Raw genomic sequence first — 14,188 nt, 5'->3', positions numbered from 1 at the left:
TATTAAATACAAAAGGCACAATGCCAACTTAAGTACAACAAGACTGTATCATCTTACTGTCTATGATTTGAACCATTCCTGTGACACTGGTGATAGATTCCGATGCTTCTCTCCAGGTTTACTGCATCCCTTGGACCTTGTTATTGACGATGAAACACTGAAATTGCATCGGATTTAAATAGATTAGGCAAAATGCCGACTTAAGTACAAGAAGACTGACTCTTCTTACTTACTCTGTTTTGAACCATTCCTGTGACACTAGTTATAGATTCCGATGCTTCACTTCATGTTTACTGTATCCCTTGGACCTTCTTATTGACAATGAAACACAGAAATTGTATCGGAATTAAATACAAAAGGCACAAGGCCGACTTAAGGACAAGAAGACTGACTCATCTTACTGACTATGTTTTGAACCATTCCTGTGACACTAGTTATAGATTCCGATGCTTCACTTCAGGTTTACTGTATCCCTCTGACCTACGTATTGTCAATGAAACACAGAAATTGCACCGGAATTAAATACAAAAGGCCAATGCCGACTTAAGTACATGAAGACCGACACTTCTTACTGACTATGTTTTGAACCATTCCATTGACACTAGTTATAGATTCCGATGCTTCCCTTCAGGTTTACTGTATCCCTCTGACCTTCTTATTGACGATGAAACACAGAAATTGCACCGGAATTAAATACAAAAGGCAAAATGCCGACTTAAGTACTAGAAGACTGACTCTTCTTACTGACTATGTTTTGAACCATTCCTGTGACACTAGTTATAGATTCCGATGCATCACTTCAGGTTTATTGTATACCTCTGACCTGCTTATTGACGATGAAACACAGAAATTGCACCGGAATAAGATACAAAAGGCACAATGCCGACTTTAGTACAAGAAGACTGACTCTTCTTACTGTCTATGTTTTGAACCATTCCATTGACACTAGTTATAGATTCCAATGCTTCACTCCAGGTTTACTGTATCCCTTGGACCTTCTTATTGACGATGAAACACAGAAATTGCATCGGAATTAAATAGAAAAGGCACAATTCCGACTTAAGTACAAGAAGACTGACTCTTCTTACTGACTATGCTTTGAACCATTCCTGTGACACTAGTTATAGATTCCGATGCTTCACTCCAGGTTTACTGAATCCCTTGAACCTTCTGATTGACGATGAAACACAGAAATTGCATCGGAACTAAATACAAAAGGCATAATGCCGACTTAAGGACGAGAAGACAGACTTTTCTTACTGACTATGTTATAAACCATTACTGTGACACTAGTTAATGATTCCGATGTTTCACTTCAGGTTTACTGTATTTCTCTGACCTTCTTATTGACGATGAAACACAGAAATTGCATCGGAATTAAATACAAAAGGCACAATGCCGACTTAAGTACAAGAAGACTGACTCTTCTTACTGTCTATGTTTTGAACCATTCCTGTGACATTAGTTATAGATTCCGATGCTTCCCTTCAGGTTTACTATATCCCTTGGACCTTCTTATTGACGAGGAAACACAGAAATTGCATCGGAATTAAATACAAAAGACACAATGCCGACTTAAGTACAACAAGACTGTATCTTCTTACTGTCTATGTTTTGAACCATTCCTGTGACACTAGTGATAGATTCCGATGCTCTTCTCCAGGTTTACTGCATCCCTTGGACCTTGTTATTGACGATGAAACACTGAAATTGCATCGGATTTAAATAAATTAGGCAAAATGCCGACTTAAGTACAAGAAGATTGACTCTTCTTACTTACTCTGTTTTGAACCATTCCTGTGACTCTAGTTATAGATTCCGATGCTTCACTTCACGTTTACTGTGTCCCTTGGACCTTCTTATTGACGATGAAACACAGAAATTGCATCGGAATTAAATACAAAAGACACAATGCCGACTTAAGTACAACAAGACTGTATCTTCTTACTGTCTATGTTTTGAACCATTCCTGTGACACTAGTTATAGATTCCGATGCTTCACTTCAGGTTTACTGTATCCCTCTGAACTTCTTATTGACGATGAAACACAGAAATTGCAACGGAATTAAATACAAAAGGCACAATGCCTACTTAAATAAAACAAGACTGACTCTTCTTACTGTGTATGTTTTGAACCATTCCATTGACACTAGTTATAGATTCCGATGCTTCACTCCAGGATTACTGCATCCCTTGGACCATCTTATTGACGATGAAGCACTGAAATTGCATCGGAATAGATTAGGCAAAATGCCGACTTAAGTAAAAGTAGACTGACTCTTCTTACTGACTATGTTTTGAACCATTCCTGTGACACTAGTTATAAATTCCGATGCTTCACTTCATGTTTACTGTATCCCTTGGACCTTCTTATTGACGATGAAACACAGAAATTGCATCGGAATTAAATACAAAAGGCACAATGCCGACTTAAGTACATGAAGACTGACTCTTCTTACTAAGTATGTTTTGAAACATTCCTGTGACACTAGTTATAGATTCCGATGCTTCACTTCAGGTTTACTGTATCCCTTGGACCTTCTTGTTGGCGATGAAACACAGAAATTGCATCGGAATTAAATACAAAAGGCACAATGCCGACTTCAGTACATGAAGACCGACTCTTCATACTGACTATGTTTTGAACCATTCCTGTGACACTAGTTATAGATTCCGATGATTCACTTCGGGTTTACTGTATCCCTTGGACCTTCTTATTGACGATGAAACACAGAGATTGCTTCGGAATTAAATACAAAAGGCACAATGCCGACTTAAGTACTGTCTTAATTTTGAACCATTCCTGTGACACTAGTTATAGATTCCGATGCTTCACTCCAGGTTTATTGTATCCCTTGGAACTTCTTATTCACGATGAAACACAGAAATTGCATCGGAATTAAAAAACAAAAGGCACAAGGCCGACTTAAGGATAAGAAGACTGACTCTTCTTACTGACTATGTTTTGAACCATTCCTGTGACACTAGTTATAGATTCCGATGCATCACTTCAGGTTTATTGTATACCTGTGACCTGCTTATTGACAATGAAACACAGAAATTGCACCGGAATTAAATACAAAAGGCACAATGCCGACTTAAGTACAAGAAGACTGACTCCTCTTACTGTCTATGTTTTGGACCATTCCATTGACACTAGTTATAGATTCCGATGCTTCACTCCAGGTTTACTGTATCCCTTGGACCTTCTTATGGACGATGAAACACAGAGATTGCATCGGAATTAAATACAAAAGGCACAATACCGACTTAAGTACAAGAAGACTGACTCTTCTTACTGACTATGCTTTGAATTATTCCTGTAACACTAGTTATAGATTCCGATGCTTCACTCCAGGTTTACTGTATCCCTTGGACCTTCTGATTGACGATGAAACACAGAAATTGCATCGGAATTAAATACAAAAGGCATAATGCCGACTTAAGGACAAAAAGACAGGCTTTTCTTACTGACTTTGTTTGAACCATTCCTGTGACACTAGTTATAGATTCCGATGCTTCACTTCAGATTTACTGTATCCCTCTGACATTCTTATTGACGATGAAACTCAGAAATTGCACCGGAATTAAATACAAAAGGCACAATGGCGACTTAAGTACATGAAGACAGACTCCTCTTACTGACTATGCTTTGAACCATTCCTGTGACACTAGTTATAGATTCCGATGCTTCACTTCGGGTTTACGGTATCCCTTGGACCTTCTTATTGACGATGAAACACAGAAATTGCATCGGAATAAAATACAAAAAGCACAATGCCGACTTAAATACAAGAAGACTGTATCTTCTTACTGTCTATGTTTTGAACCATTCGTGTGACACTAGTTATGGATTCCGATGCTTCACTCCAGGTTTACTGTATCCCTTGGACCTTCTTATTGACGATGAAACACAGAAATTGCATCGGAATTAAATACAAAAGGCATAATGCCGACTTAAGGACAAGAAGACTGCCTTTTCTTACTGACTATGTTTTGAACCATTCCTGTGACACTAGTTATAGATTCCGATGCTTCTCTCCAGGTTAACTGCATCCCTTGGACCTTGTTATTGATGATGAAACACTGAAATTGCATCGGATTTAATAGATTAGGCAAAATGCCGACTTAAGTACAAGAAGACTGACTCTTCTTACTTACTCTGTTTTGAACCATTCCTGTGACACTAGTTATGGATTCCGATGCTTCTCTTCAAGTGTACTGTATCCCTCTGACCTTCTTATTGACGATGAAACACAGAAATTGCACCGGAATTAAATACAAAAGTCACAATGCCGACTTAAATAAAAGATGACTGACCCTTCTTACTGTCTATGTTTTGAACCATTCCACTGACAGTAGTTATAGATTCCGATGCTTCACTCCAGGTTTACTGCATCCCTTGGACCTTCTTATTGACGATGAAACACAGAAATTGCATCGGAATTAAATACAAAAGGCACAATGCAGACTTAAGGACAAGAAGACTGACTCTTCTTACTGACTATGTTTTGAAACATTCCTGTGACACTAGTTATAGATTCCGATGCTTCACTTCAGGTTTACTGTATCCCTTGGACCTTCTTGTTGACGATGAAACACAGAAATTGCATCGGAATTAAATACAAAAGAGACAATGCCTACTTCAGTACATGAAGACCGACTCTTCTTACTGACTATGCTTTGAATTATTCCTGTGACACTAGTTATAGATTCCGATCATTCACTCCAGGTTTACTGTATCCCTTGGACCTTCTGATTGACGATGAAACACAGAAATTGCATCGGAATTAAATACAAAAGGCATAATGCCGACTTAAGAACAAGAAGACAGACATTTCTTACTGACTATGTTTTGAACCATTCCTGTGACACTAGTTATAAATTCCGATGCTTCATTTCAGGTTTACTGTATCCCTCTGACCTTCTTATTGACGATGAAACACAGAAATTGCACCGGAATTAAATACAAAAGTCACAATGCCGACTTAAGTATATGAAGACAGACTCTTCTTACTGACTATGTTTTGAAACATTCCTGTGACACTAGTTACAGATTCCGATGCTTCACTTCAGGTTTACTGTATCCCTTGGACCTTCTTGTTGACGATGTAACACAGAAATTGCATCGGAATTAAATACAAAAGGCACAAGGCCGACTTCGGTACATGAAGATCGACTCTTCCCACTGACTATGTTTTGAACCATTCCTGTGACACTAGTTATAGATTACGATGATTCACTTCAGGTTTACTGTATCCCTTGGACCTTCTTATTGACGATGAAACACAGAAATTGCACCGGAATTAAATACAAAAGGCACAATGCCGACTTAAATAAAGAAGACTGACTCTTCTTACTGTCTATGTTTTGAACCATTACATTGACACTAGTTATAGATTCCGATGTTTCACTCCAGGTTTACTGCATCCCTTGGACCTTCTTATTGACGAAGAAACACTGAAATTCCATCGGAATTAAATACATTAGGAAAAATGCCGACTTAAGTACAAGAAGACTGACTCTTCTTACTGACTATGTTTTGAACCATTCCTGTGACACTAGTTATAGATTACGATGATTCACTTCAGGTTTACTGTATCCCTTGGACCTTCTTATTGACGATGAAACACAGAAATTGCTTCGGAATTAAATACAAACGGCACAATGCCGACTTAAGTACTGTTTTTCTTTTGAACCATTCCTGTGACACTAGTTATAGATTCCGATGCTTCACTCCAGGTTTACTGTATCCCTTGGAACTTCTTATTGACGATGAAACACAGAAATTGCATCGGAATTAAAAAACAAAAGGCACAAGGCCGTCTTAAGGACAAGAAGACTGACTCTTCTTACTGACTATGTTTTGAACCATTCCTGTGACACTAGTTATAGATTCCGATGCATCACTTCAGGTTTATTGTATACCTCTGACCTGCTTATTGACGATGAAACACAGAAATTGCACCGGAATTAAATACAAAAGGCACAATGCCGACTTAAGTACAAGAAGACTGTATCTACTTACTGTCTATGATTTGAACCATTCCTGTGACACTAGTTATTGATTCCGATGCTTCACTTCAGGTTTACTGTATCCCTTGGACCTTCCTATTGACGATGAAACACAGCAATAGTATCGGAATTAAGTACAAAAAGCACAATGCCGATTTAAGGACAAGAAGACTGACTCTTCTTATTGACTATGTTTTGAACCATTCCTGTGACACTAGTTATAGATTCCGATGCTGCACTTCATGTTTACTGTATCCCTTGGACCTTCTTATTGACGATGAAACACAGAAATTGCATCGGAATTAAATACAAAAGGCACAATGCCGACTTAAGTACATGAAGACTGACTCTTCTTACTGACTATGTTTTGAAACATTCCTGTGACACTAGTTATAGATTCCGATGCTTCACATCAGGTTTACTGTATCGCTTGGACATTCTTGTTGACGATGAAACACAGAAATTGCACCGGAATTAAATACAAAAGTCACAATGCCGACTTAACTACAAGAAGACTGACTCTTCTTGCTGTCTATGTTTTGAACCATTCCATTGACACTAGTTATTGAATCCGATGCTTCACTTCAGGTTTACTGTATCATTTGGACCTTTTTATTGACGATGAAACACAGAAATTGCATCGGAATGAAATACAAAACGCACAATGCCGACTTAAGTACAAAAAGACTGACTCTTGTTACTGACTATGTTTTGAACCATTCCAGTGACACTTGTTATAGATTCCGATGCTTCACTTCAGGTTTACTGCATCCCTTGGACCTTCTTATTGACGATGAAACACTGAAATTGCATCGGATTTAAATAGATTAGGCAAGAAGCCGACTTAAGTACAAGAAGACTGACTCTTCTTACTGACTCTCTTTTCAACCATTCCTGTGACACCAGTTATAGATTCTGATGCTTCACTTCATGTTTACTGTATCCCTTGGACCTTCTTATTGACGATGAAACACAGAAATTGCATCGGAATTAAATACAAAAGGCACAAGGCCGACTTAAGGACAAGAAGACTGACTCTTCTTACTGACTATGTTTTGAACCATTCCTGTGACACTAGTTATAGATTCCGATGCTTCACTTCAGGTTTACTGTATCCCTCTGACCCTCTTATTGACAATGAAACACAGAAATTGCACCGGAATTAAATACAAAAAGCCAATGCCGACTTAAGTACATGAAGACCGACTCTTCTTACTGACTATGTTTTGAACCATTCCTGTGACACTAGTTATAGATTCCGATGCTTCACTTCAGGTTTACTGTATCCCTCTGACCTTCTAATTGACGATGAAACACAGAAATTGCATCGGAATTAAATACAAAAGGTACAAGGCCGACTTAAGGACAGGACGACTGACTCTTGTTACTGACTATGTTTAGAACCATTCCTGTGACACTAGTTATAGATTCCGATGCTTCACTTCAGGTTTACTGTATCCCTCTGACCTTCTTATTGACAATGAAACACAGAAATTGCACCGGGATTAAATACAAAAGGCACAATGCCGACTTAAATAAAAGATGACTGACCCTTCTTACTGTCTATGTTTTGAACCATCCCATTGACACTAGTTATAGATTCCGATGCTTCACTCCAGGTTTACTGCATCCCTTGGACCTTCTTATTGACGATGAATCCCTGAAATTGCATCGGAATTAAATAGATTAGGCAAAATGCCGACTTAAGTACAAGAAGACTGACTCTTCTTACTGACTACGTTTTGAACCATTTCTGTGACACTAGTTATAGATTCCTATGCTTCACTTCATGTTTACTGTATCCCTTGGACCTTCTTATTGACGATGAAACACAGAAGTTGCATCGGGATTAAATACAAAAGAAACAATGCCGACTTCAGTACATAAAGACTGACTCATCTTACTGACTATGTTTTGAAACATTCCTGTGACACTAGTTATAGATTCCGATGCTTCACTTCAGGTTTACTGTATCCCTTGGACCTTCGTGTTGACGATGAAACACAGAAATTGCATCGGAATTAAATACAAAAGGCACAATGCCGACTTAAGTACTATCTTTTTTTTGAAACATTCCTGTGACACAAGTTATAGATTCCGATGCTTCACTCCAGGTTTACTGTATCCCTTGGAACTTCTTATTGACGATGAAACACAGAAATTGCATCGGAATTAAAAAACAAAAGGCACAAGGCCGACTTAAGGACAAGAAGACTGACTCTTCTTACTGACTATGTTTTGAACCATTCCTGTGACACTAGTTATAGATTCCGAAGCATCACTTCAGGTTTATTGTATACCTCTGACCTGCTTATTGTCGATGAAACACAGAAATTGCACCGGAATTAAATACAAAAGGCACAATGCCGACGTAAGTACAAGAACACTGACTCTTCTTACTGTCTATGTTTTGAACCATTCCATTGACACTAGTTATAGATTTCAATGCTTCACTCCAGGTTTACTGTATCCCTTGGACCTTCTTATTGACGATGAAACACAGAAATTGCATCGGAATTAAATAGAAAAGGCACAATGCCGACTTAAGTACAAGATGACTGCCTCTTCTTACTGACTATGCTTTGAATTATTCCTGTGACACTAGTTATAGATTCCGATCATTCACTCCAGGTTTACTGTATCCCTTGGACCTTCTTATTGACGATGATACACAGAAATTGCATCGGAATTAAATACAAAAGGCACAATGCCGACTTAAGTACAACAGGACTGTATCTTTTTACTGTCTATGCTTTGAACCATTCCTGTGACACTAGTGATAGATTCCGATGCTTCTCTCCAGGTTTACTGCATCACTTGGACCTTCTAATTGACGATGAAACACTGAAATTGCATCGGATTTAAATAGATTAGGCAAAATGCCGACTTAAGTACAAGAAGACTGACTCTTCTTACTGACTATGTTTTGAACCGTTCCTGTGACACTAGTTATAGATTCCGATGCTTCACTTCAGGTTTACTGTATCCCTCTGACCTTCTTATTGACAATTAAACACAGAAATTGCACCGGAATTAAATACAAAAGGCCAATGCCGACTTAAGTACATGAAGACCGACTCTTCTTACTGACTATGTTTTGAACCATTCCTGTGACACTAGTTATAGATTCCGATACTTCACTTCAGGTTTACTGTATCCCTTGGACCTTCTTATTCACGATGAAACACAGAAATTGCAACCGAATTAAATGCAAACGGCACATGCCGACTTAAGTACAAGAAGACTGTATCTTCTTACTGTCTATGTTTTGAACCATTCCTGTGACACTAGTTATAGATTCCGATGCTTCACTCCAGGTTTACTGTATCCCTTGGATCTTCTTATTAACGATGAAACACAGAAATTGCATTGGAATTAAATACAAAAGGCACAATGCCGACTTAAGGACAAGAAGACTGACTCTTCTTACTGACTATGTTTTGAACCATTCCTGTGACACTAGTTATAGATTTCGATGCTTCACTTCAGGTTCACTGTATCCCTCTGACCTTCTTATTGACGATGAATCCCTGAAATTGCATCGGAATTAAATAGATTAGGCAAAATGCCGACTTAAGTACAAGAAGACTGACTCTTCTTACTGACAATGCTTTGAACCATTCCTGTGACACTAGTTATAGATTCCGATGCTTCACTCCAGGTTTACTGAATCCCTTGGACCTGCTGATTGACGATGAAACACAGAAATTGCATCGGAACTGAATACAAAAGGCATAATGCCGACTTAAGGACGAGAAGACAGACTTTTCTTACTGACTATGTTTTGGACCATTTCTGTGACACTAGTTATAGATCCCGATGTTTCACTTCAGGTTTACTGTATTTCTCTGACGTTCTTATTGACGATGAAACACAGAAATTGCATCGGAATTAAATACAAAAGGCACAATGCCGACTTAAGTACAAGAAGACTGACACTTCTTACTGTCTATGTTTTGAACGATTCCTGTGACACTAGTTATAGATTCCGATGCTTCCCTTCAGGTTTACTATATCCCTTGGACGATCTTATTGACGATGAAACACAGAAATTGCATCGGAATTAAATACAAAAGACACAATGCCGACTTAAGTACAACAAGACTGTATCTTCTTACTGTCTATGTTTTGAACCATTCCTGTGACACTAGTGATAGATTCCGATGCTTCTCTCCAGGTGTACTGCATCCCTTGGACCTTGTTATTGACGATGAAACACTTAAATTGCATCGGATTTAAATAGATTAGGCAAAATGCCGACTTAAGTACAAGAAGACTGGCTGTTCTTACTTACTCTGCTTTGAACCATTCCTGTGAATCTAGTTATAGATTCCGATGCTTCACTTCACGATTACTGTATCCCTTGGACCTTCTTATTGACGATGAAACACAGAAATTGCATCGGAACTAAATACAAAAGGCATAATGCCGACTTAAGGACGAGAAGACAGACTTTTCTTACTGACTATGTTTTGGACCATTACTGTGACACTAGTTATAGATTCCGATGTTTCACTTCAGGTTTACTGTATTTCTCTGACATTCTTATTGACGATGAAACACAGAAATTGCACCGGAATTAAAAAGAAAATGCACAATGCCGACTTAAATAAAAGATGACTGACCCTTCTTACTGTCTATGTTTTGAACCATCCCATTGACACTAGTTATAGATTCCGATGCTTCACTCCAGGTTTACTGCATCCCTTGGACCTTCTTATTGACGATGAATCCCTGAAATTGCATCGGAATTAAATAGATTAGGCAAAATGCCGACTTAAGTACAAGAAGACTGACTCTTCTTACTGACTACGTTTTGAACCCTTTCTGTGACACTAGTTATAGATTCCGATGCTTCACTTCATGTTTACTGTATCCCTTGGACCTTCTTATTGACGATGAAACACAGAAGTTGCATCGGGATTAAATACAAAAGGCACAATGCCGACTTCAGTACATGAAGACTGACTCTTCTTACTGACTATGTTTTGAAACATTCCTGTGACACTAGTTATAGATTCCGATGCTTCGCTTCAGGTTTACTGTATCCCTTGGACCTTCTAGTTAATGATGAAACACAGAAATTGCATCGGAATTAAATACAAAATGGACAATGCCGACTTCAGTACATGAAGACCGACTCTTCTTACAGACTATGTTTTGAACCATTCCTGTGACACTAGTTATGGATTACGATGCTTCACTTCAGGTTTACTGTATCCCTTAGACCTTCTTATTGACGATGAAACACAGAAATTGCATCGGAATTAAAAAACAAAAGGCACAAGGCCGACTTAAGGACAAGAAGACTGACTCTTCTTACTGACTATGTTTTGAACCATTCCTGTGACACTAGTTATAGATTCCGATGCATCACTTAAGGTTTATTGTATACCTCTGACCTGCTTATTGACGATGAAACACAGAAATTGCACCGGAATTAAATACAAAAGGCACAATGCCGACTTAAGTACAAGAACACTGACTTTTCTTACTGTCTATGTTTTGAACCATTCCATTGACACTAGTTATAGATTCCAATGCTTCACTCCAGGTTTACTGTATCCCTTGGACCTTCTTATTGACGATGAAACACAGAAATTGCATCGGAATTAAATAGAAAAGGCACAATGCCGACTTAAGTACAAGATGACTGCCTCTTCTTACTGACTATGCTTTGAATTATTCCTGTGACACTAGTTATAGATTCCGATCATTCACTCCAGGTTTACTGTATCCCTTGGACCTTCTTATTGACGATGATAAACAGAAATTGCATCGGAATTATATACAAAAGGCACAATGCCGACTTAAGTACAACAGGACTGTATCTTTTTACTGTCTATGTTTTGAACCATTCCTGTGGCACTAATGATAGATTCCGATGCTTCTCTCCAGGTTTACTGCATCACTTGGAGCTTCTAATTGACGATGAAACACTGAAATTGCATCGGATTTAAATAGATTAGGCAAAATGCCGACTTAAGTACAAGAAGACTGACTCTTCTTTCTGACTCTGTTTTGAACCATTCCTGTGACACTAGTTATAGATTCCGATGCTTCACTTCATGTTTACTGTATCCCTTGGACCTTCTTATTGACGATGAAACTCAGAAATTGCATCGGAATTAAATACAAAAGGCACAAGGCCGACTTAAGGACAAGAAGACTGACTCTTCTTACTGACTATGTTTTGAACCGTTCATGTGACACTAGTTATAGATTCCGATGCTTCACTTCAGGTTTACTGTATCCCTCTGACCTTCTTATTGACAATGAAACACAGAAATTGCACCGGAATTAAATACAAAAGGCCAATGCCGACTTAAGTACATGAAGACCGACTCTTCTTACTGACTATGTTTTGAACCATTCCTGTGACACTAGTTATAGATTCCGATATTTCACTTCAGGTTTACTGTATCCCTTGGACCTTCTTATTCACGATGAAACACAGAAATTGCAACGGAATTAAATGCAAACGGCACATGCCGACTTAATTACAAGAAGACTGACTCTTCTTACTGTCTATGTTTTGAACCATTCCATTGACACTAGTTATAGATTCAGATGCTTCACGCCAAGTTTGCTGTATCCCTTGGACCTTCTTATTGACGATGAAACACAGAAATTGCATCGGAATTAAATAGAAAAGGCACAATGCCGACTTAAGTACAAGAAGACTGACTCTTCTTACTGACTATGCTTTGAACCATTCCTGTGACACTAGTTATAGATTCCGATGCTTCACTCCAGGTTTACTGAATCCCTTGGACCTGCTGATTGACGATGAAACACAGAAATTGCATCGGAACTAAATACAAAAGGCATAATGCCGACTTAAGGACGAGAAGACAGACTTTTCTTACTGACTATGTTTTGGACCATTTCTGTGACACTAGTTGTAGATCCCGATGTTTCACTTCAGGTTTACTGTATTTCTCTGACCTTCTTATTGACGATGAAACACAGAAATTGCATCGGAATTAAATACAAAAGGCACAATGCCGACTTAAGTACAAGAAGACTGACTCTTCTTACTGTCTATGTTTTGAACGATTCCTGTGACACTAGTTATAGATTCCGATGCTTCCCTTCAGGTTTACTATATCCCTTGGACGATCGTATTGACGATGAAACACAGAAATTGCATCGGAATTAAATACAAAAGACACATTGCCGACTTAAGTACAACAAGACTGTATCTTCTTACTGTCTATGTTTTGAACCATTCCTGTGACACTAGTGATAGATTCCGATGCTTCTCTCCAGGTTTACTGCATCCCTTGGACTTTGTTATTGACGATGAAACACTTAAATTGCATCGGATTTAAATAGATTAGACAAAATGCCGACTTAAGTACAAGAAGACTGGCTGTTCTTACTTACTCTGTTTTGAACCATTCCTGTGAATCTAGTTATAGATTCCGATGCTTCACTTCACGTTTACTGTATCCCTTGGACCTTCTTATTGACGATGAAACACAGAAATTGCATCGGAATTAAATACAAAAGGCACAAGGCCGACTTAAGTACAAGAATACTGACTCTTCTTACTGACTTTGCTTTGAACCATTCCTGTGACACTAGTTATAGATTCCGATGCTTCACTCCAGGTTTACTGAATCCCTTGGACCTGCTGATTGACGATGAAACACAGAAATTGCATCGGAACTAAATACAAAAGGCATAATGCCGACTTAAGGACAAGAAGACTGACTCTTCTTACTGACTATGTTTTGAACCATTCCTGTGACACTAGTTATAGATTCCGATGCATCACTTAAGGTTTATTGTATACCTCTGACCTGATTATTGTCGATGAAACACAGAAATTGCACCGGAATTAAATACAAAAGGCACAATGCCGACTTAAGTACAAGAACACTGACTTTTCTTACTGTCTATGTTTTGAACCATTCCATTGACACTAGTTATAGATTCCAATGCTTCACTCCAGGTTTACTGTATCCCTTGGACCTTCTTATTGACGATGAAACACAGAAATTGCATCGGAATTAAATAGAAAAGGCACAATGCCGACTTAAGTACAAGATGACTGCCTCTTCTTACTGACTATGCTTTGAATTATTCCTGTGACACTGGTTATAGATTCCGATCATTCACTCCAGGTTTACTGTATCACTTGGACCTTCTTATTGACGATGATACA

This window comes from Schistocerca serialis, unplaced genomic scaffold (assembly GCF_023864345.2).
Source record: "Schistocerca serialis cubense isolate TAMUIC-IGC-003099 unplaced genomic scaffold, iqSchSeri2.2 HiC_scaffold_1417, whole genome shotgun sequence".
NCBI classification, from domain to species: domain Eukaryota; kingdom Metazoa; phylum Arthropoda; class Insecta; order Orthoptera; family Acrididae; genus Schistocerca; species Schistocerca serialis.
Note: the sequence above shows the minus strand (reverse complement) of the source record.